Genomic DNA, 24,711 nt, shown 5'->3' with positions numbered 1-24,711 from the left:
GTAGCGTGGAAGATGGTGAAAACTCTTAGTCATTGCGTTGACAATGAAAGCATGCCACCCAAAATTATTATCTCTGTTTTCAAAGCTTGAGCTCTGGCACCTCGCAAATCAATGCTTCCCTCTGCGAAGGACCTGTCTATTTATGTTCCTGTTGAGTCATCATCTTCTTATAAAAGCACCAATTAGAGAGCACCTCTGTCATTTTTATGCTTTGCTTCTAACTATATTGAGTATGACTGTGACTGGATCTCCTTTGCCATGAATTACAATATTTAGTCACCCTTGGTCTTTGAAGGTGCTCTACATTTATGTTTTGCGGTCTCAGAAAGAGCTAGCAAGATACCATCTGTTTGTACTGCTTCATGATTGTTTTGATTAAAGTGTTGACGTTTGAGACTTATTATTATTTGCTCGCTAGTTCATTATGCCATTGATATGAGTTTACCGTGAGACGTAGATGTCATTTGCGTATGTGGTTAGCTTGTGATCTTGCTAAAATTCTGGTTATAAGTTAGACATAGTTGCAACAACAAGATCAAACAAAGTTCGTAAAAGTTTTTCTTTTGTCTCTTTCAGTTTGTCAACTGAATTGCTTGAGGACAAGCAAGGCTTTAAGCTTGGGGGAGGTGATACGTATCCGTCGTATCTACTTTTCCGAACTCTTTCGCCCTTGTTTTGGACTCTAATTTCAATGATTTGAATGGAACCAACCTGGAGTAACGTTGTTTTCAGCAGAATTGCCATGGTGTTGTTTTTGCTTAGAAATAAAAGTTCTCGGAATGACCTGAAAATTTACGCAGAATTTTTGTGGAATATATAAAAAATACTAGCGCAAGAATCAGCGGAGGAAGTGGAGCGTGGAGCCCACAAGCCCACCAGGCGCGGCCCCCCATGGATGTGCCTGGCAGGCTTGTGGGGCCCACAACGCTCCACTGCCTCCAATCTCAGCTCTATTTAGTCCATCTCGCGTGGAAAAAAATCAAGGAGAAGAGTTCATCGCGTTTTACGATACGGAGGCGCCGCCACCTCCTATTCTTCATCTGGAGGGCAGATCTGGAGTCCGTTTTGGGCTCCGGAGAGGGGAAATCGTCGCCATCATCATCATCAACCTTCCTTCATCGCCAATTCCATGATGCTACTCACCGTTCGTGAGTAATCTCATCGTAGGCTTGCTGGACGGTGATGGGTTGGTTCTATTCCGAGAACTTTTATTTCTGCGCAAAAACAACACCATGGCAATTCTGCTGAAAACAGTGTTAGTCCGGGTTAGTTCCATTCAAATCCTGCAAATTAGAGTCCAAAACAAGGGCAAAAGAGTTCAGAAAAGTAGATATGACGGAGACGTATCACTCTCCATTGCGCAATGCTGGTCCAGGAGGGGCCAGCCTGGGTTGCGCCGGGGGTTGGCCCGCTTTTTGTCTTTTTGAACTTCTGTCCGGCGAGCGTAGTTCCTCGCCAAAGACAATAGTTCTAGGTTAGAGTAGATCGTATCATCCATGTAATATCTTTCAGAGTATCCCAAACAAATGAATGAAAAGACTGTTTTCCCTTTCTCTGATTCCATTCTTTGTATGATTCGTCTTTGCATTTTCTAGGAGCTTGCCGGCAACTACCGGCAAGGGTCCTTGCCACGTTCAGTGCAACCATAGAAATCGCCAAGTGCAGCTTGAGACGAAATCAAGCGCTACGTAGCCGCTTGCTCTGTTGATTGGGTTCGAAACAGTTTGAATGCGCTTTGTGGCCGTTCAGGTCGTTTGAACGAGTTCGAAACAAAGACAAGGTGCACTAATCTTTGGAAAGGTCCTAGTATGCACACACTCCACACACAAAGATTGCAAACTTTTAAACAGAAAACAGAGAATCTATCTACTTCAGATCTGAATCTTAGACTTAGAACTTATCTACTCACGCCGTGGTTGCATGGCGCTTGAATCTTTTGCCAGGGCGTCGGGGTCCCCGGCAAGCAGGAAATTACCACTCCTTGCAGCTTTTTCTCCGGCAAAGACTTCTTGCCGACAGCCCGCGACCGTCGTTTGGAGAAAAAGTTGGCCATGGTGTAACCCCCTTACTTTTCTCTTGCTAGGTTGTGCTTGTGGAGCCCCCGAGCGCATCTTGGGCGATGATAGAACGCTCTCAGGGACACAACACTTACGCTGGAGTGTGTGTCGGTGCTTCAGGACGGTTTGGTGCATCCTCAACGACTATGCATCACTCCGCAGAGGTGCGTCCGCTGGAGTATGCACCGAGGCCTCTGTGAAGCTAAGAGGTACGCACTCGACAGCTGCGCGTTGGCCCCGAGCGATGCATCGGCCTTACGTCGCTGACTTTGGAGCTTGCGCCTCCCTGCCTCGCACTCGCGCCGCAAAGCGCTCGCGCAGGCCTTGGGAAGTCGTAGCAGAAGAGAGCGTCCGCCGCGGTACCCCGTTTCCGGGGGAACTTCGGCGCGGTGCCCAAACTTCCAAGAATCTGGTGCTGAGTTTGCTCAGATTTGCGCAAAACTCCACACCCCCTACCTGGCACGCCGAAGATGTCGGTGATGCGAGGTCGACACCTATGGGAATCAACATGAAACCCTTGTGATCGTAGGGAGGGGAGAGGTGACGTGAAGATCAGAGCTAACAATCAACACCCGACAAGCCTTTTTACCCAGGTTCGGGCCGCTTACGCGTAAAACCCTACATCCTGCTTATCTGGTTATATTAAGCGTTTTGTTGTTGATTGTTAAGACCGGGTTATGGGTCTATGTACAAAGAGCCTAACCCCTTTGAAATGAGCTAAGGGCCTCCTTTTATAGGCAAAGGGGTCACCTATAGTGCTTGGTGGTAGGTTCACGAGGAGTTACAGTGAACCTAGGGTGGTGCTTATCCATCTACTGATGTGAGGTGCATTTAATGCACGTCTTGTCCTTGTCAGCGATGTGCTAGTGAAGACACGTATCTAGGTGTTTCGACACGTGGACGATGCGCTGGCGCATGCGGAATGCGCTGGCACTTGGGGGTAGTGGCACTGTGGCAAGGGTGGTTGCCCACGAGTGGCCAGGCCCGTCATCCCAGCAAGGAGCTTGTCGGGGCCTTGAGTCTTTGTCCCGACAAGGGAGCTTGTGGCAAGGGCGGTTGCCCACTAGTGGCCAGGCCCGTCATCTCGACAAAGAGCTTACCGGGGCCTTGAGTTTTTGTCCCGGCAAGGGAGCTTGCCGGGGGCTTCAGTCGTCATCCGGCAAGGGAGCTTGCCGGGGTATTGTACTTGGTGAGTTCATCATGCCTACCAAATGGGCGTGGCCTTTTTCATCTTCTCGGCAAGGCAGGCTTGCCGAGGCCTTGATAATCTTGGGGGTTGCATCTTGACTGGGTCCTGCCATGCCTTGTCGGCACGGGCTCTTCGCGCCCGTGCACAAGTCTGGGGCACTAGGAACCCCAGTCTTTAGTGCACCAACAGTGAACATTATATTGATTTTGTTTATTGTGAGACTATTATTATTGTGAGTTAGAGAATAATGGGTTATTCTGTTTACATGAATAATATCTTATATGATCATGCACCCAAGATGAATGGTTTATTGAATCTCGATTGTAGTGACACCCATTTTCATAGTATTGATGCCAAAAGGTGTAAAGTTAGTAATGGTAGTACCACTTCCTTGTGGCACTTCCGCTTAGGTCATATTGGTGTAAAACGCATGAAGAAACTCCATGCTTATGGATCTTTGGGCTAACTCGATTTTGAATCTCTTGAGACATCCGAACCATGCATATTGGTGTAAAACGCATGAAGAAACTCCATGTTGATGGATCTTTGGACTCTCTCGATTTTTGAATCGCTTAAGACATGCGAACCATGCCTCATGGGCAAGATGACTAAAGACCTCGTTTTCTAGTGAGATGGAACGGGCAAGTGACTTATTGGAAATAATACATTTTGATGTATGCAGTCCAATGGGCGGAGAAGCACGAAGTGGATATCGTTATTTTCTTACTTTACAGTTGATTTGAGTAGATCAGGTATATTTACTTGATGAATCACAACTCTGAAATGTTCTAAAGTTCAAGAAATTTCAGAGTGAAGTCGAAGATCGTCGTGACAAGAGGATAAAATGTCTACGATGTGATCGTCGAGGTGAATATTTGAGTTACTAGTTTGGTATACATTTAAGATAGTGTGGAAATTGTTTCACAACTCATGCCACCTCGAACACCATAGTGTGATGGTATGTTTGTACGTCGTCATCATGCTCTATTATATATGGTGCGTACTATGATGTGTCTTGCCAATTTGCCACTATAATTTTGGGGTTTATGCACTAGAGACAACCACATTCACTTTAAATAGGGACCATCTAAATCCCTTGGGATGACATTGTATGAACTATGTTTTGGCAAGAAACCTAAGCTGTCATTTCTTAGAGTTTAGAGCGGCGACGCTTATGTCAAAAGGCTTCAACCTGATAAGCTCGAAACCAAAGCGGATAGGCGCGTCTTCATAGGATATCCAATAGAAACAGTTGGGCATACCTTCTATCTCATATCCGAAGGCAAAGTGTTTGTTGCTAAGAGCGGATCCTTTGTAGAGAAAGAGTTTCTTTTGAAAGAATTGAGTGGGAGGATGGTGGAACTTTATGAGTTTATTGAACCGCCACTTCAACCAGCGAGTAGAAGGGCGCAGGTAGATGTTCGGGTGGTGCCTACACCATTTAAAGAGGAAGCTAATGATAGTGATCATGAAGCTTTAGATAAAGTTATTACCAAACCTCGTAGGTCGACAAGGACACGTACTGCTCGTGAGTAGTATGGTAATCCTGTCTTGGAGCTCATGTTGTTAGACAACAGTGAACCTGCGACTATGGAGAAGCCATGGTGGGCCCTGATTCCAACAAATGGCTAGAGGCCATGAAATCTGAGATAGGATCCATGTATGAAAACAAAGTGTGGACTTTGAAATATTTTCTTGATGGTCGTAAGGCTATTAAGTACAAGTGGATCTTTAAGATGAAGACAAGTGATGATGGTAAATGTCACCATTTATAAAGCTCGACTTGTCACCAAGAGGTTTCCAACAAGTTCAAGGAGTTGACTACAATGATACATTCTCACCTGTAGCAATGCTCAAGTCTGTTAGAATTATGTTAGCAGTTGCTGCATTTTCCAATTATGAAATTTGGCAGATGGATGTCAAAACATCATTTCCTTAACGGTTTCCTCAAGAAAAGGTTGTATGTGATACAACCAGAAAGTTTTGTCAATCCTAAGGATGTTAAAAGGCATGCAAGCTGTAGCGATCCATTTATGGACTGGTGCAACCATCTCGGAGTTGGAATATGCGCTTTGATAAGGTGATCAAAGCTTTTGGTTTATACAAAGTTTATTAAGAAACTTGTATTTACAAGAAAGTGAGTGGGAGCACTATAGAATTTCTGATAAGTATTGTTGATCCGAAATGATGTAGAATTTGTGGAAAGCATAAAGGGTTGTTTGAAAGGAGTTTTTCAAGGGAAAACCTCGATAAAGCTAAGTGAATATTGGGCATCAAGTTCTATAGAGATAGATAAACACGCTTGATAGAACTTTCAATGAATACATACCTTGACAAGATTTTGAATAAGTTCAAAATGGATCAAGTCAAAGAAGGAGTTCTTGGCTGTATTGTAAGGTTTGAATTTGAGTAAGACTCAAAGCTCGACAATGGCAGAAGAAAGAGAAAGGATAAAGGTCATCCCCTATGCCTTAGACATAGGCTCTATAGTATGCAATGTTGTGTACCACACCTGATGTGTGCCTTTACATGAGCCTATCAAGGGGTACAAGAGTGATCCAGGAGTGGATCACTGAACATCGGTCACAATTATGCTTAGTAACTAGAGGACTAAGGAAATGTTTCTCGGTTATGGAGGTGATAATAGAGTTCATCGTAAAGGGTTACGTCAATGCAAGATTTGACACCAACCCGGTCAATAACCAATAGTGGGACCTAGATGCCCATATTGGCTCCTACATATTCTACGAAGATCTTTATCGGTTGAACCTCTATGTCAAGGGTTCAGTTAATCTCGTATGGTGTTCCCTTTGTCCTTCGGTATGTTACTTGCCCAAGATTCAATCGTCAGTATCTCTATACCAAGTTAAATCTCGTTATCGGCAAGTCTCTTCACTCATTCCGTAATAAAAGATCTCATGGCTAACTCCTTAGTCACATTGCTTGCAAGGCTTATTGTGATGTTGTATTACCGAGTGGGCCCCGAGATACCTCTCCGTCATACGGAGTGACATATCCCAATCTCGATCCACGCCAACTCAACAGACACCGTCGGAGATACCTATAGAGCACCTTTATAGTCACCCAGCTACGTTGCGACGTTTGATGCACACAAGGTATTCCTCCGGTGTTCGGGAGTTGCATGATCCCATGGTCATAGGAACAGATACATTGACATGCAGAAAACAGTAGCAATAAACTGACACGATCATATGCTACTTTATCGTTTGGGTCTTGTCCATCACGTCATTCTCCTAATGATGTGATCCCATTATCAAGTGACAACACTTGTGTATGGCTAGGAAACCTTAACCATCTTTGATCAACGAGCTAGTCAACTAGAGGCTTACTAGGGACAATGTTTTGTCTATGTATCCACACATGTATTTGAGTTTCCAATCAATACAATTATAGCATGGTAATAAACGATTATCATGAACAAGGAAATATAATAATAACCAATTTATTATTGCCTCTAGGGATTATTTCCAATAGTCTCCCACTTGCACTAGAATCAATAATCTAGTTCGCATCACTATGTGATTTCGATGAATCTAACACCCATACAGTTCTGGGGTTTGATCATGTCTTGCTTGTGAGAGGGGTATTAGTCAATGGGTGTGAATCTTTCAGATCTGAGTGTGCTTTACAAATCTCTATGTCATCTTGTAGGTGCTTGATACGTCTCCAACGTATCTATAAATTTTTTATGGTTTCATGCTATTATCCTGTCAAACTTTGGATGTTTTGTATGAGTTTTATATCTTTTTGCGACTAACTTATTAACTCAGTGCCAAGTGCCAGTTCCTGTTTTTTCCGTGTTTTTGACCCCTTTCAGAGGAGGATTTTAAAGGGAGTCCAAACGGAATGAAACTTCCAAAAAGATTTTTTTCCCGAAACAGAAAAAGATCAGGAAGCTTGAGAACAAAGGCATGGGGCCACCAGGGACACCACAAGCCCCCTAGCCGCGGCCACACGGGCCGCGCCTCCCAGGCTTGTGGGCTCCTTGGGCCACCTCTGCCCTAGGTATTTCGCCTATATATTCCCAATAATTCCAGAAAAAATGAAGAGATCATCGAAAGTACTTTTCCGCCGCCGCAAGCTTTTGTCTCGCAAAATCCCATCTGGGGCACGTTCTGGTGCCCTGCTAGAGGGGGGAGTCAGATACGGAGGGCTTCTTCATCAACACCATGACCTCTCCGATGATGCATGAGTAGTTCACCATAGACCTACGGGTCCATAGCTAGTAACTAGATGGCTTCTTCTCTCTCTTGGATCTTCAATACAAAGTTCTCCATGATCTTCATGGAGATCTATCCGATGTAATCTTCTTTTGGAGTGTGTTTGTCGAGATCCAATGAATTGTGGATTTATGATCAGATTATCTATGAATCTTATTTGAGTTTCTTCTGATCTCTCTTATGCACGATTTCATATCCTTGTAATTCTCTTCGAGTTGTGGGTTTTGTTTGGCCAGCTTGATCTATGATTCTTGCAATGGGAGAAGTGCTTGGTTTTGGGTTCATATCGTGCGGTGACCTCACCCAGTGACAGAAGGGGTAGCGAGGCACGCATTGTGTTGTTGCCATCAAGGTAAAAAGATGGGGGTTTCATCATTGGTTTGAGTTTATCCCTCTACATCATGTCATCTTGCTTAAGGCATTACTCTGTTCGTCATGAACTCAATACACTAGATGCATGCTGGATAGCGGTCGATGTGTGGAGTAATAGTAGTAGATGCAGAAAGTATCGGTCTCCTTGTCTCGGACGTGATGCCTATATGTATGATCATTGCCATAGATATCGTCATGACTTTGCTCGGTTCTATCAATTGCTCGACAGTAATTTGTTCACCCACCGTAATATTTGCTATTTTGAGAGAAGCCTCTAGTGAACACTATGGCCCTCGGGTCTACTTCACACCATATTTTCAGCCTTACACTTTTTCTTTGTTGCACTTTCCACCTTCAGATCTCACTTTGCAATCAATCTTGAAGGGATTGACAACCCCTTTATAGCGTTGGGTGCAAGCTCTTTTGTGTTTGTGCAGGTACTCTGGACTTGACGAGATTCTCCTACTTGATTGATACCTTGGTTCTCAAACTGAGGGAAATACTTACTGCACCTGTGTTGCATCGCCCTTTCCTCTTCAAGTAAAAAAACCAACGCAAGCTCAAGAGACGACAGAAGATTTCTGTCGCCGTAGCAGAAGAATTTCTGGTGCCGTTGCCGGGGAGGATCAAGTCAAGAACTCATCCAAGTAAGTGTCGCAAACTCATCTCTTGCGTTTACTTTTTTTCCTCTCGTTTTCCTCTCCCCCACTCCTGAAAAAAAAATTACAAAAAAATATTTGTCTTTTTCGTTTGCCTTTTTCGTTCGCCCTTTTCTCTCGCTTGCTTTCTGTTCGCTTGTGTGCTTGCTTGCTTGCAGAAGTCACCATGACTGAAAACACTAAACTTTCTGACTTCTCGAATACTAATAATAATTATTTTATTAGTACTACGATTGCTCCCGCCACTAGTGTGGAGTCATACGAAATCAATGTCGCTTTGCTGAATCTTGTTATGAAAGAGCAATTCTCCAGCCTTCCTAGTGAAGATGTCGCATCCCATCTTAATACATTCATTGAGATTTGCGATATGCAAAAGAAGAAAGATGTGGATAATGATGTGATTAAATTGAAGCTTTTTTCCTTTCTCGTTGCAAGATCGAGCAAAAACTTGGTTTTCGTCTTTGCCCAAAAATAGTATTGATTCTTGGAATAAGTGCAAAGATGCTTACATATCCAAGTATTTTCCGCTGACTAAGATTATCTTTGTCCGTAATGATATCATGAATTTTAAGCAACTTGATCATGAACATGTTGCACAATCTTGGGAGAGGATGAAATTGATGATTAGGAATTGTCCCGCTCAAGGCTTCAGCCTTTGGATGATTATACAAATCTTCTACGCTGGCTTGAATTTTGCTTCTAGAAATATCTTGGACTCCGCCTGCGGTGGAACGTTCATGGAAATCACATTAGGATAAGCCACAAAACTCCTAGATAATATCATGACGAACTACTCTCAGTGGCACACTGAAAGGTCACCTACTAGTAAGAAGGTACACGCTATAGAAGAAATTAACTCGTTGAGTGCTAAGATGGATGAGTTAATGAATTTTGTTGCTAGTAGACGTGCTACTTTAGATCCTAATGATATTCCCTTGTCTTCCTTGATTGAGAGTAGTAACGCTAGCTTGGACGTTAATTTTGTTGGTAGGAATAATTTTGGCAACAACAATGCTTTTAGAGGAAACTATGTTGCTAGGTCGTTTCCTAGTAACTCCTCTAATAACTTTGGCAACTCCTACAACAATACTCATGGAAATTACAGTAGATTACCCTCTGATCTAGAGAGTAATATCAAAGAGTTTATTAACTCACAAAAGATTTTCAATGCGTCCATAAAGGAAAAACTACTCAAAATTGACGATTTGGCTAGGAGCATTGATATAATGTCTAGTGATATTGATGCTTTGAAAGTTAGATGTGCTCCTCCCAACATCAATATGGATGAAACATTGAAAGCTATGCGTGTTTCCATGAGTGAGATCAAAGAAAGAACCGCCCAAATTCGTGCTAGACATGAATGGCTTAAAAAGGCGTGTTCTCGTGATAAGAATCACGAAGATCTTAAAGTGCTTGGTGTGACTCCCATTGAATCTTTGTTTTCTTGTGTCTAACCTAATGATGATGGGGTTGGATATGAATCCACCTTGGTTGAAAAACGCCCCAATGATTCGGAGTCCATCTATCTTGATGCTGAAAGCATTGAAAGTGGAGTAGAAGATATTAAAACTTTGAGTAGTAATGAAATTACTACTTTGGATTTCAAGGAATTCAATTATGATAGTTGCTCCTTGATTGAATGCATTTCCTTGATGCAATCCATGCTAAACTCTCCACACGCTTATAGCCAAAACAAGGCCTTTACCGATCATATCGTCGAAGCTAGGATAAAATATCTTGAAGAGAAACTTGAATTAGAAGTTTCTATCCCTAGAAAGCTTCATGATGAGTGGGAACCTACTATCAAAATCAAAATCAAAAACTATGAATGCAATGCTTTGTCTGATTTGGGTGCTAGTGTTTCCACGATTCCAAAGTCTTTATGTGATGTTCTGGGTTTTAATGAGATTGAGGAGTGTTCTCTTAATTTGCATCTTGCGGATTCTACTGTCAAGAAACCCATGGGAAGGATCAATGATGTTCTTATTATTGCAAATAGGAACTATGTACCCGTGGATTTCATTGTGCTTGACATTGATTGCAATCCTACATGCCCTATTATTCTTGGTAGACCTTTCCTAAGGACTATCGGTACTATCATCGATATGAAGGAAGGGAATATCAGATTTCAATTTCCTTTAAAGAAGGACATGGAGCACTTTCCTAGAAAGAAAATAAGATTGCCTTACGAATCCATGATGAGGGCTACTTATGGTTTGAGCACCAAAGACGACGATACGTGATTCCATCACCTTATGCCTAGCTAAGGGCGTTAAACAATAGCGCTTGTTGGGAGGCAACCCAATGAATTTATCTTTTTCTTTCTATTTTGTTGCGTCCACACCATCATAATTCTGTTGTGATTGTGTCTTTTGTGTTTCTTTTTGGGTTTGAGCCAAGCAAAACCTTTATGACTAGTCTTGGTGATTGTTGTTTGATCCTCCTCGAAAAAGACAGAAACTTTTCGCTCATTAGATTATTTTCATTTTTATTCAGAAAGAGATTTTGAGTTGACTCTTTTTTATGCTGGTTTATATGCCTTTTTCCCAGGCAGTCGTAATTTTTCAGAATTGTTGAGGTAACAGAAGTATGCGAAGTATAAAAATTGCTACAGACTGGTCTGTTTTTTACAGATTCTGTTTTTTGTTGAGTTGGTTGCTTGTTTTGATGAAACTATGGATAGTATCGGTGGGTAGTAGCCATGGAAAAGTGAGAATACAGTAATCTAACACCAATATAAATAGAAATCAAGATTTCTACAGTACCTAAAGAGGTGGTAGTTTGTTTTCTTGTGCTAATGTTATCACGAGTTTCTGTTTAAGTTTTGTGTTGTGAAGTTTTCAAGTTTTGGGTGATGTTCTCATGGACAAAGAGATAAGGAGTGGAAAGAGCTCAAGCTTGGGGATGCCCAAGTCATACCAAGCCTAATTCAAGGACACCAAAAAGCCTAAGCTTGGGGATGCCCCGGGAAGGCGTCCCCTCTTTCGTCTTCAATCCATCGGTAACATTACTTGGAGCTATATTTTTATTCACCACATGATATGTGTTTTGCTTGGAGCGTCTTGTATTGTAGGAGTATTTAATTTTTGTTGTGTCACAATCATCCTTGCTACACACCCTTAGAGAGAGAAATGCACTCATCGTGATTTTTCTAGAATGCTCGTAGTGCTTCACTTATATCTTTTGAGCTAGATAATTTTGCTCTATGTGCTTCACTTAGATCTTTTAGAGCACGGCGGTGCGTGACTTGGTATTTGGCTTGTGCTATCAAAGTAGTCCCCAAAAGTGATAGGTACCCAAAGAGGATACAAAAACCTCCATCTTCATGTGCATTGAGTAGAAAGAGAAGTTTTGATTCCTCTCAATTAGTTTTGAGACGTGGATTTGGTAATATTAAGAGTTATGCTAGTAGGTTGTTGTGAATCTAGAAATACTTGTGTTGAAGTTAGTGATTCCTGTAGCATGCACATATGTTAGGAAGTCGGAGCATAATTGATCTATTGATTGTCATCCTTTGTGTTGCGGTCGGGATCGCGCGATGGTTAACACCTACCAACCCTTCCCCTAGGAGTATGCGTTTAGCACTTTGTTTCGATTATTAATAAGAACGTTCGCAACAAGTATGTGAGTTCTTCATGACTAATTTGAGTCCATGGTATAGATGCACTTTCACCTTCCAACATTGCTAGCCTCTCTAGTGCCGCGCAATTCTCGCCGGTGCACAAACCCACCATATGTCTTCCTCAAAACATCCACCACACCTACCAACTATGGCATTTTCATAGCCATTCCGAGATATATTGCCATGCAACTCCCACGTTTCGTGTCATGACTTGTGCCGTCACTCTCATATTGCCATTGCATGATCGTAAGATAGCTAGCGAGATGTTTCAAACATCATACGCGAAGCTAGATCGTTGCACATCCCGGTACACTGCCAAAGGCATTTCCTATAGAGTCATCATCGTTCCGACCTTTGAGCTGTGAGTAAATAAAAGTGTGATGACCATCATTATTAGAGCATTGTCCCATGTGAGGAAATAAAAAAAGAGGCCAAAGAGCCCAAATAAAAAAAGAGAAAAAAAGAGGTCCAAGAGCCCAAATAAAAGAAAAAGAAAAAGAGAGAAGGGACAATCCTACTATCTTTTTCCACACTTGTGCTTCATAATATCACCATGTTCTTCATGATTGAGAGCCTCTTGTTTCGTCACCACCATATGCTAGTGGGAATCTTCATTATATAACTTGTCTTGTATATTCCAATGATGGGCTTCCTCAAAATTGCCCTAGGTCTTCGTGAGCAAGCAAGTTGGACGCACACCCACTAGTTCTCCTTTTGAGCTTTCACATACTTATAGCTCTAGTGCATCCTTTGTATGGCAATCCCTACTCAGTCACATTGATATCTATTAATGGGCAACTCCATAGCCCTTTGATACGCCAAGTCAATGTGACCATCTCCTCCCTTTTTGTCTCACAACCACCAACACACTCTATTCCACATATAGTGCTATATCCATGGCTCACGCTAATGTATTGCGTGATAGTTATAAAAGGTTTGAGAAAGTAAGAGTGCGAAAACAATTACTTGGCCAATACCGGGGTTGTGCATGATTTAATTAGTTGTGTGGGGATGATGGAGCATAGCCAGGCTATATGATTTTTGTAGGGATAACTTTCTTTGGCCTTGTTATTTCGAAAGTTCATGATTACCTTGCTAGTTTGCTTGAAGTATTATTGTTTTCATGTCAATAGCAAACTATTGTTTTGAATCTTACGGATCTGAACATTCATGTCACACGAAAGAAGTTGCAAAGGACAACCATGCTAGGTAGCATTCCACATCAAAAATTCAGTCTTTATCACTTCCCTACTCGAGGACGAGCAGGAGTTCAGCTTGGGGATGCTTGATACGTCTCCAACGTATCTATAAATTTTTGATAGTTTCATGCTATTATCCTCTCAAACTTTGGATGTTTTGTATGCCTTTTATTTCTTTTCGGGACTAACTTATTAACTCAGTGCCAAGTGCCAGTTCTTGTTTTTTCCATGTTTTTGACCCCTTTCAGAGGAGGATTTTAAACGGAGTCCAAACGGAGCAAAACTTCCAAAAAGATTTTTTTCGAAACAGAAGAAAATCGGGATGCTTGAGAACCAAGGCAGGGGGCCACCAGGGACCCCACAAGCCCCCTAGCCGCGACCAGGGTGGCCCGCGCCTCCGAGGCTTGTGGGCTCTCTGGGCCACCTCTACCCTAGGTCTTTCGCGCCTATATATTCCCAATAATTCCAGAAAAAATCAGGAGATCATCGAAAGTACTTTTCCTCCGCCACAAGCTTATGTCTCCGCAAGATCCCATCTGGGGCACGTTCTGGTGCCCTGCCGGAGGGGGATTCGGATACGGAGGGCTTCTTCATCAACACCATGACAGTGCGTGAGTAGTTCACCATAGAACTACGGGTCCATAGCTAGTAACTAGATGGCTTCTTCTCTCTCTTGGATCTTCAATACAAAGTTCTCCATGATCTTCATGGAGATCTATCCGATGTAATCTTCTTTTGCGGTGTGTTTGTCGAGATCCGATGAATTTTGGATTTATGATCAGATTATGTATGAATCTTATTTGAGTTCTTCTGATCTCTCTTATGCATGATTTCATATCGTTGTAATTCTCTTCGAGTTGTGGGTTTTGTTTGGCCAGCTTGATCTATGATTCTTGCAATGGGAGAAGTGCTTGGTTTTGGGTTCATACCGTGTGGTGACCTCACCCAGTGACAGAAGGGGTAGCGGGGCACGCATCGTGTTATTGCTATCAAGGCTAAAAAGATGGGGTTTTCGTCATTGGTTTGAGTTTATCCCTCTACATCATGTCATCTTGCTTAAGGCGTTACTCTGTTCGTCATGAACTCAATACACTAGATGCATGCTGGATAGCGGTCGATGTATGGAGTAAGAGTAGTAGATCCAGAAAGTATCGGTCTACTTGTCTCGGACATGATGCCTATATATATGATCATTGCCTTAGATATCGTCATGACTTTGCACGGTTCTATCAATTGCTCAACAGTAATTTTTTCACCCACCATAATATTTGCTATTTTGAGAGAAGCCTCTAGTGAACACTATGGCCCCCGGGTCTACTTCACACCATATTTTCGGCCATACACTTTTTCTTCGTTGCACTTTCCGCCTTGAGATCTCACTTTGCAATCAATCTTGAAGGGATTGACAACCCCTTTATAGCATTGGGTGCAAGCTCTTTTGTGTTTGTGCAGGTACTCTGGACTTGACGAGATTCTCCTACTGGATTGATACCTTGGTTCTCAAACTGAGGGAAATACTTACTGCTCCTGTGCTGCATCGCCCTTTCCTCTTCAAGGGAAAATCCAACGCAAGCTCAAGAGACGACAGAAGATTTCTGTCGCCGTAGCAGTGCTATTACCAACGTGCCATTTTGGAACTATTCCAAATGACTGCTCCACTATACGAATCGGGTTTACTACTTAGAGTTTTCTGGATTAGTGTCAAAGCTTGCATCGGCGCAACCCTTTACGAGGAACTCTTTTAAGACCTCCACAATCGAGAAAAAATTTCTTAGTCCTCTAGTTACTAAGGATAACTTTTGACCGATGTCCAGTAATCCATTCGTGGATCACTTTCCTACCCCTTGACTAATTCATGACAAGGCACCTATCACGTGCGGTACACAGCATATCATACTATAGAGCCTATGGCTAATACATAGTGGACGACCTTTGTCCTTTCTCTTTCTTCTGTCGTGGCCGGGCTTTGAGTCTTACTCAAATTCACACCTTACAAACAACCAAGAACTCCTTCTTTGCCGATCTATTTTGAACTCCTTCAAAAACTTGTCAAGGCATGCATTTCATTGAAAGTTTTATCAAGCATCTTGATCAATCTCTATAGATCTTGATGCTCAATGTTCAAGTAGCTCAATCCAGGTTTTCCTCTTAAAACACCTTTTCAAACAACCCTATATGCTTTCCAGAAATTCTACATCATTTCCGATCAACAATATGTCAAACACATATACTCATGAGAAATTCTGTAGTGCTCCCGCTCACTTCCTTGGAAATACAAGTTTCTCACAAACTTTGTATAAACCCAAAAGCTTTGATCATCACATCAAAGCGCATAACCAATTCCTAGATGCTTACTCCAATCCTTAGAAGGATCACTAGAGCTTGCATACTTGTTAGCATCCTTAGGATCGACAAAATCTTCTGGTTGTATCACATACAACCTTTCCTCAAGGAAACCGTTAAGGAAACAATGTTTTGACATCTATGTGCAAGATGCAGCAAGTGCTAACATAATTCCAACAAACTTTTAGCATCGCTACGAGTGAGAAAGTCTCTTCACATTCAACTCCTTGAACTTGTCGGAAACCTCTTTGCAACAAGTCGACCTTTCTTAAATGGTGACTTTCACCATCATTGTATGTCTTCCTTTTAAAGATCCATCTGTACTTAGTAGTCTTATGACCATCAAGTAGTTCTTCCAAAGTCTACACTTTGTTTTCATACATGGATCCTCTCTCGGATTTCATGGCCTCCAGCCATTTGCCGGAATCCGGGCTCACCATCGCTTCTCCATAGCTCGTAGGTTCATTGTTGTCCAACAACATAACCTCCAAGACAGGGTTACCGTACCACTCTGTTGCAGTACGTGACCTTGTCGACCTACGAGGTTTGTAGTAACTTGATCTGAAGTTTCATGATCACTATCATTAGCTTCCGCTTCAATTGGTGTAGGCGCCACAAGAACAGCTTCATGTGCCCTTCTACTCTCTGGTTGAAGTGACGGTTCAGTAACCTCATCAAGTTTCCACCATCCTCCCACTCAATTCCTTCGAGAGAAACTTTTCCTCGAGAAAGGACTCGTTTCTAGAAACAAACACTTTGCTTCCGGATATGAGGTAGGAGATGTACCCAACTATTCTAGGTATCCTATGAAGATGCATTTATCCACTTTGGGTTCGAGCTTATCAGACTGAAACTTTTTCACATAAGCGTCGTAGCCCCAAACTTTTAAGAAACGACAACTTAGGTTTCTCCAAACCATAGTTCATACGTTGTCATCTCAATGAAATTACGTGGTGCCCTATTTAAAGTGAATGCAGTTGTCTCTAATGCCTAACCCAAAATGATAGTGGTATTTCAATAAGAGACATCATAGTATGCGCTATATCCAATAGGGCGCGGCTATGACGTTTGGACACACCATCACACTATGGTTCTCCAGGTGGCATGAGTTGCGAAACAATTTCCACATTGTCTTAACTATGTACCAAACTAGCAACTCAGATATTCATCTCTATGATTATATCGTAGATATTTTAGCCTCTTGGCACGACGATCTTCACTTTGAAATAGCTTGAATTTTTCAATATTTCAGACTTGTGATTCATCAAGCAAATACCCATGTATCTACTCAAATCGTCAGTGAAGTAAGAACATAATGATATCCACTGCGTGCCTCAGCACTCATTGGACTGCACGCATCAAAATGTATTACTTCCAACAAGTTACTTTCTTGTTCCATCTCACTGGAAAAATGAGTCCTTCAGTCATCTTGCCCATGTGGTATGATTTGCATGCCTCAAGTGATTCAAAATCAAGTGAGTCCAAACGATCCATCCGCACGGAGTTTCTTCATGCGTTTATACCAATAGGCATGGTTTGCATCTCTCAAATGTTTCAAAAATGAGTGAGTACAAAGATCCATCAGCATGGAGCTCCTTCATGCCTTTTATACCAATATAACTCAAGCGGCAGTGCCACAAGTAAGTGGTACTATGATTACTACTTTGTATCTTTTGGCATCAATATTATGAACATGTGTACCACTACGATCGAGATTCAATAAACCATTGAAGGTATTTATTCAAGCAAATAGAATAACCATTATTCTCTTTAAATGAATAATCGTATTGCAATAAACAAGATCTAATCACGTTCATGGTCAACGCAAACACCAAATAACAATTATTTAGGTTTAACACCAATCCCGATGGTAGAGGGAGTGTGCGATGTTTGATCAAATCAACCTTGGAAACACTTCCAACACATATCGTCACCTCGCCTTTAGCTAGTCTCTGTTTATTCCGTAGCTTTTATTTAGAGTTACTAACACTTAGCAACCGAACCGGTATCTAATACCCTCGTGCTACTAGGAGTACTAGTAAAGTAAACATCAATATGATGTATATCCAATATACTTCTGTCGACTTTGCCAGCCTTCTCATCTACCAAGTATCCAGGGTAGTTCCTCTTCAGTGACTGTTCCCCTCATTACAGAAGCACTTAGTCTCGGGTTTGGGTTCAACCTTGGGTCTCTTCACTAGAGCAGCAACTCGTTTGCCGTTTCATGAAGTATCCCTTCCTGGCCTTGCCCTTCTTGAAACTAGTGGTTTTACTAACCATCAACAATTGATGCTCCTTTTTGATTTCTACTTTCGCGGTGTCAAACATCGCAAATAGCTCAAGTATCATCATATCTATCCCTAGTCTATTATAGTTCATCACGAAGCTCTAGTAGCTTGGTGGCAGTGAATTTGGAGAACCATCACTATCTCATCTGGAAGATTAACTCCCACTCGATTCAAGTGATTGTAGCACTCACACAATCTGAGCACATGCTCAACGATTGAGATCTTCTCACTTACTTTGTAGACAAAGAATCTTGTCGGAGGTCTCATACCTCTCAACAAGGGCATGTTGCCTCTTGAGATTGCGTTGGTTTTTCCCTTGAAGAGGAAATGGTGATGCAGCAGAGGAGTAGTAAGTATTTCCCTCAGTTTGAGAACCAAGGTATCAATCTAGTAGGAGAATCAAGCCAAGTGTCTAGAGTACCTGCGCAAACACAAACAACCTTGCACCCAACGCTATAAAGGGGTTGTCAATCCCTTCAAGATTGATTGCAAAGTGAGATCTGCAGGCGGAAAGTGCAACGAAGTAAAAGTGTAAGGCTGAAAATATGATGTGAAGTAGACCCGGGGGCCATAGTGTTCACTAGAGGCTTCTCTCGAAATAGCAAATATTACGGTGGGTGAACAAATTACTGTCGAGCAATTGATAGAACCGCGCAAAGTCATGACGATATCTAAGGCAATGATCATACATATAGGCATCACGTCCGAGACAACTAGACCGATACTTTCTACATCTACTACAATTACTCCAAACATCGACCGCTATCCAGCATGCATCTAGTGTATTGAGTTCATGACGAACAAAGTAACACCTTAAGCAAGATGACATGATGTAGAGGGATAAACTCAAACCAATGATGTAAACCCCATCTTTTTACCCTTGATGGCAACAACACGATGCGTGCCTCGCTACCCCTTCTGTCACTGGGTGAGGTCACCGCATGGTATGAACCCAAAACCAAGCACTTCTCCCATTGCAAGAATCATAGATCAAGTTGGCCAAACAAAACCCACAACTCGAAGAGAATTTCAAGGATATGAAATCATGCATATAAGAGATGAGAAGAAACTCAAATAAGATTCATAGATAATCTGATTATAAATCTAGAATTCATCGGAACTTGACAAACACACCGCAAAAGAAGATTACATCGGATAGATGTCCATGAATATCATGGAGAACTTTGTATTGAAGATCCAAGAGAGAGAATAAGCCATCTAGCTACTAGCTATGGACCCATAGGTCTATGGTGAACTACTCACACATCATCGGAGAGGTCATGGTGTTGATGAAGAAGCCCTCCGTATCTAAATCCCCTCCGGCAGGGCACCAGAATGTTCCCCAAATGGGATCTTGCGGAGACAGAAGCTTGTGGCGGTGGAAAAGTATTTTCATGGATTTCTCGCGCCGTTTTGGATTTTTCGGGAATTTATAGGTAGGAGAGGTAGGGCAGACGAGCCACAGGGGGCCCACAAGCCTGCAAGGCGCGGCCCCCTGGCCGACCGTAGGGGGATTGTGGCCTCCCCTGGTGGCCTCTGCCTTGGTTCTCACGTCCCCTGCGTATCTTCTGTTCCGGAAAAAATCTTTTCAGACGTTTTATTCCGTTTGGACACCGTTTAAAATTCTCCTCTGAAAAGGGTCAAAAACGCGGGAAAAAACAGGAACTGGCACTTGGCACTGAGTTAATAAGCTAGTCCGAAAAAAGATATAAAAGGCATACAAAACATCCAAAGTTTGACAAGATAATAGCATGGAACCATCAAAAATTATAGATACGTTGGAGACGTATCAGGGAACGATCATGAAATCCCAATTTCATCTCTTGGAACATCTCATATGTTCTGTGACGTTCAAAACATCTTTGGCGCCTCAATTCTAAGCCGTTAAGCATTACGCACTGAACTATCACGTAGTCATCAAAAACGTGTATGTCAGATGTTCACAACATCCACACACGACACTCAAGGTTCAGCACACCCAGCGGTGCATTAAGGACATAAGCATTCTGCGCAGCAATGAGGACAATCCTTAGTTTACGAACGCAGTCCGCATGATTGCTACTATCATCTTTCAACTAAATTTTCTCTAGGAACATATCAAAAACAATAGAGCGACAGCGCAAAATCCAACATAATTTGCAAAGACCTTTTGACTATGTTCATGATAATTGACTTTACCTAATCATATTCCTAATAACTCCCACTCAAATAGACATCCCTCTAGTTATTCGAGAGGCGCATGATCCAAATCCACTAACTCAAGTCCGATTATCACGTGAGTTGAGTATAGTTTCAGTGGTGAACATATCTATGTTGATCATATCAACTATATAATTCATGCCCGACCTTTCGGTCTCTTGTGTTCCGAGGCCATGTCTGTACATGCTAGACTCGTCAAGTTTAACCCGAGTGTTCTGTGTGTGCAACTGTTTTGCACCCGTTGTATGTGAACGTTGAGTCTTTCACACCCGATCATCACGTGGTGTCTCGAAATGAAGAACTGTCGCAACGGTGCATAGTCGGGGAGAACACAATTTCATCTTGAAATTTTAGTGAGGGATCACCTTATAACGGTACCGTCGTCCTAAGCAAAATAAGGTGCATAAAAGGATTAACATCACATGCAAATCATAAGTGACATGATATGGACATGAACTTGTGCTTCTTGATCTCCATCACCAAAGCACCGGCATGATCTCCATCGTCACCGGCGCCGCACCATGATATCCATCATCATGATCTCCATCATCGTGCTGCCATCGAGGTTGTCGTGCTATCTATGCTATTACTACTAAAGCTACTACCTAGTGATATAGTAAAAGCATATGCAAGCACAAACGTTAGTTTAAAGACAACCCTATGGCTCCTGTCGGTTGCCGTAGCATCGACGTGCAAGTCGATATTTAACTACTAAAACCTGATCATCTCATACATCCAATATATCATATCATGTCTTTGGCGATATCACATCACATGCATACCCTGCAAAAACAAGTTAGACATCCTCTAATTTGTTGTTGAAATTTTTACGTGGCTGCTATGGGTATCTAGTTTGATCACATCTTACTTACGTAAATCCACAGCAGTGATGTGCAAATTGCTATTTAACCTTCTCCAAGAACCACCTCGGTCAAATCCAATTCAACTGAAGTTGAAGAAACAGACACCCGCCAGTCATCTTTATGCAACAAGTTGCATGTCAGTCGATGAAACTGGTCTCTCGTAACCGTACAAGTAAAGTTGGTCCGGGCCGCTTCAATCCAACAATACCGCTGAATTAAGAAAAGACTAAGGAGAACAGCAAATTGAACATCAACGCCCACAAACTCCTTTGTGTTCTACTCGAGATATCATCTACGCATGAACCTAGCTCATGCTGCCACTTTTGGGGAACGTCGCATGGGAAACAAAAATTTCCTACGCACATGCAATACCTATCCATGATGATGATCATCTACGAGAGGGGAGAGTGAATCTACATACCCTTGTAGATCGCTAAGCAGAAACGTATATAACGTGGTTGATGTAGTGGAACATCTTCGCGATCCAAATCGCAGCCCGTCCCCTGATCTCATCACGATCCGTCCCGCGATCCCATCACAATCCATCCCGATCTAGTGCCAAATGGACGGCACCTCCGCGTTCAGCACACGTACAACTCGATGATGATCCCCGCCTTCTTGATCCAACAACAGGGGCGGAGAGGTAGATCAGTTCTCTAGCATGGCGGCATGGTGTTGGTGGTGGTGGAGCTATTCGAGCAGGGCTTCGCCTAAGCACCGTTGAAACTAGACTAGATGAGAAACAAATCTAGAGAGAGGGGGCAGCACGTGGCTGTTTTTCTATGTCTCAAAAACCTTCAATACCTCTAGTATATATAGGAGGGAGGGAGGGGAGGAGGCAGCCTCAAACCCTCAAGGTTTGGCCGAAATTGGAGGTGGAGGAGTCCTACTCCAATCCTACTAGGAGTAGGATTCCTCCTTTCCACTTGGAAACTCTTTCCAACTTTCCACCTTTGGGTTTTTTGCCTCTCAAACCTCATGGTCCTTAGTGAGAGCTTATGTCAGGCCACTAGGAGCTGGTCTGTATCCTCCCACAGCCCATAAGGCCCCTCGGGGCGTGACACCCCTCCCGATGGTCCCCGGTACACTACTGATGAGCCCGAAACTGTTCCGGTGACTAAACAGGACTTCCTATATATCAATCTTTACCTCCAGACCATTCCGGAGCTCCTCGTGACATTCGGGATCTCATCCGAGACTCCCAACAACTTTCGGTTACCAACACCTATAACTCAACTATACCGAAACGTCACCGGACCTTAAGTGTGCAGACCCTGCGTGTTCGAGAACTACACAAACATGACCGAGACACCTCTACGGTCAATAACAAATAGCGGGACCTGGATACCCATATTGGCTCCTACATTTTCTATAAAGATCTTTATCGGTGGGACCTCTATGTCAAGGATTCAGTTAGTCTCGTATGATGTTCCCTTTGTCCTTCGGTATGTTACTTGCTCAAGATTCGATCGTTAGTATCTCTATACCTAGTTTAATCTCGTTATCGGCAACTCTCTTTACTCGTTCAGTAATACAAGATCTCATGGCTAACTCCTTAGTCACATTGCTTGCAAGGCTTACTGTGATGTTGTATTACCGAGTGGGCCCCGAGATACCTCTTTGTCATACAGAGTGACAAATCCCAGTCTCGATTCACGCCAACCCAACAGATACCTTCGGAGATACCTGTAGATCACCTTTATAGTCACTCTATTACATTGCGACGTTTGATATACACAAGGTATTCCTCCGGTGTCCGGGAGTTGCATGATCTCATGGTCATAGGGACAGTTATATTGACATGCAGAAAACAATAGCAATAAACTGACACGATCATACGCTACATTTATAGTTTGGGTCTTGTCCATCACATCATTCTCCTAATGATGTGATCTCGTTATCAAGTGAAAACACTTGTCTATGGCTAGGAAACCTTAACCATCTTTGATCAATGAGCTAGTCAACTAGAGGCTTACTAGGGACAGTGTTTTGTCTATGTATCCACACATGTATTTGAGTTTCCAATCAATACAATTATAGCAGGGATAATAAACGATTATCACGAACAAGGAAATATAATAATAATCAATTTATTATTTCCTCTAGGGCATATTTCCAACAGCCTGCCCCTCCCGTGGTTGTTGTTTCTGCCCGAAGTAGGACGAGGTGGACGGGTTTGGTGATGACGAGCCTCCCACTCCTCCCAAGTGAGGAGTAGGCGGCCACCCAGGCCGCTGTCGCCGCCATGCGCATCGTCGAGGCGGTCTTGCACGACGCGCAGTCTTCCGGTGACCTCATCCAGTGAGAGTGTGCTAATGTTCAGCAGCGTCTCGATTGCGATGGCCACCTGCGCGAACTGTTGCGGCACAACATGAAGAAATTTTGCAACTACCTTTGATTCCTCCAGGTTTTCTCCAAGAGCGTGTGCAGTCCGGAGATGATGCTGGAGAGGCAAAGAGAGAAGTCGTCGATTATCTCCCTGTCGCGGAAATTGATGCTCTCAAAATCGTGGCGGAGCTTCTGCCCGTTGGCCTCCCGCACCCGTGTGGCACCAAGGCCCTGCGTGACGATGGCATCCCACGCCTCCTTGGCGTTCTCCTTCTCACCTACCACGAGCAGTACATCTGCTGGTAGGCCTCAAAGGATGGTGATCATGGCGTTGCGCTCGTCGTGGTAGGAGGCCTCACCGTGAGCCACCTCCCCCCACCACCCATGGACCTGGAGGTAAACCTTCAGGAGCAGCGCCCACTCTGCGATTTGGTGCGTGTCAGCATTGGGAGCGCACCACTCGAAGACGTCTGCTGCACCATCGTGTCACCGCGGCACCGAGTCCTTCCCCGATCGTGGGACGGCACGCGGAGGCGAGGAGGTGTTTGTGACCGGGCGCCGCCGGTTGTCGGGGTTCCCGCCATGGCTTTGATGCCACTTGTCACAACTTGTTACCAGCGAACTTGAGGCTCTTTTAATGGCGAGTGGTTTTGTGCAGCGCAAAGTGTCGGCTGCTTTTCGGTTCTTCTCCTCTTTATTTACTGAAAATGAAACAACCAGGCCGCGGTCCTGGCGCTCCTACTGGATCGTGCCATCCCACGATCGAGCACTTAGTCCACGGCCCGAACAAACTCTGTGCATATCGCACATACCGCGTCTTTCGGGAGATGGGCTAACTAACCTGACGGCTAAACCCACGCTAAATGAACTTGATTGAAAAACCTCTAGCTGAAACTTGACTGAAGAAAAACTAACACTTACAGATCAAAGTGCTAGCTAGTCTAGCTTATTGTGCAACAGCCATCCATGGCGACGTGGGGCTCCTGCTCGTACACAGAGACTGAGGGGTGAGAAAGATAAAGAGAAGAAAGGAAGGAGCAGGCACGGGGCTAGGCTCTGGCCTGACCTGATGCTTGCGACCGTGAGCGTTGGCCTTCTACCAATCCGATGCAGCTTCGGCAAGCGGGCAACGCGAAGGCGAGGTCGGCGAGCTAGGGGTCTTGCACGCGCGTCCACGCACAGCTTCAGAACGGGGCAGAGGAGGCAACTCGGGGTTGGGATCCTCTCGATCCAAAGCGAGGCTGGGGAGGTTGCTGCCTCCGGGGTCGAGGGAAGATCCGGTGGCCGCGTGTTGGTTGGCTCGGGTTGGATCCCGATGGAGAGAGGAGTGGCGGCAGGCGACGGGACAAGA

Source organism: Hordeum vulgare, chromosome 2H (assembly GCF_904849725.1).
Source record: "Hordeum vulgare subsp. vulgare chromosome 2H, MorexV3_pseudomolecules_assembly, whole genome shotgun sequence".
Classification (NCBI taxonomy): domain Eukaryota; kingdom Viridiplantae; phylum Streptophyta; class Magnoliopsida; order Poales; family Poaceae; genus Hordeum; species Hordeum vulgare.
The sequence above is the reverse complement of the archived record's forward strand: the minus strand, read 5'-3'. Positions refer to the sequence as shown.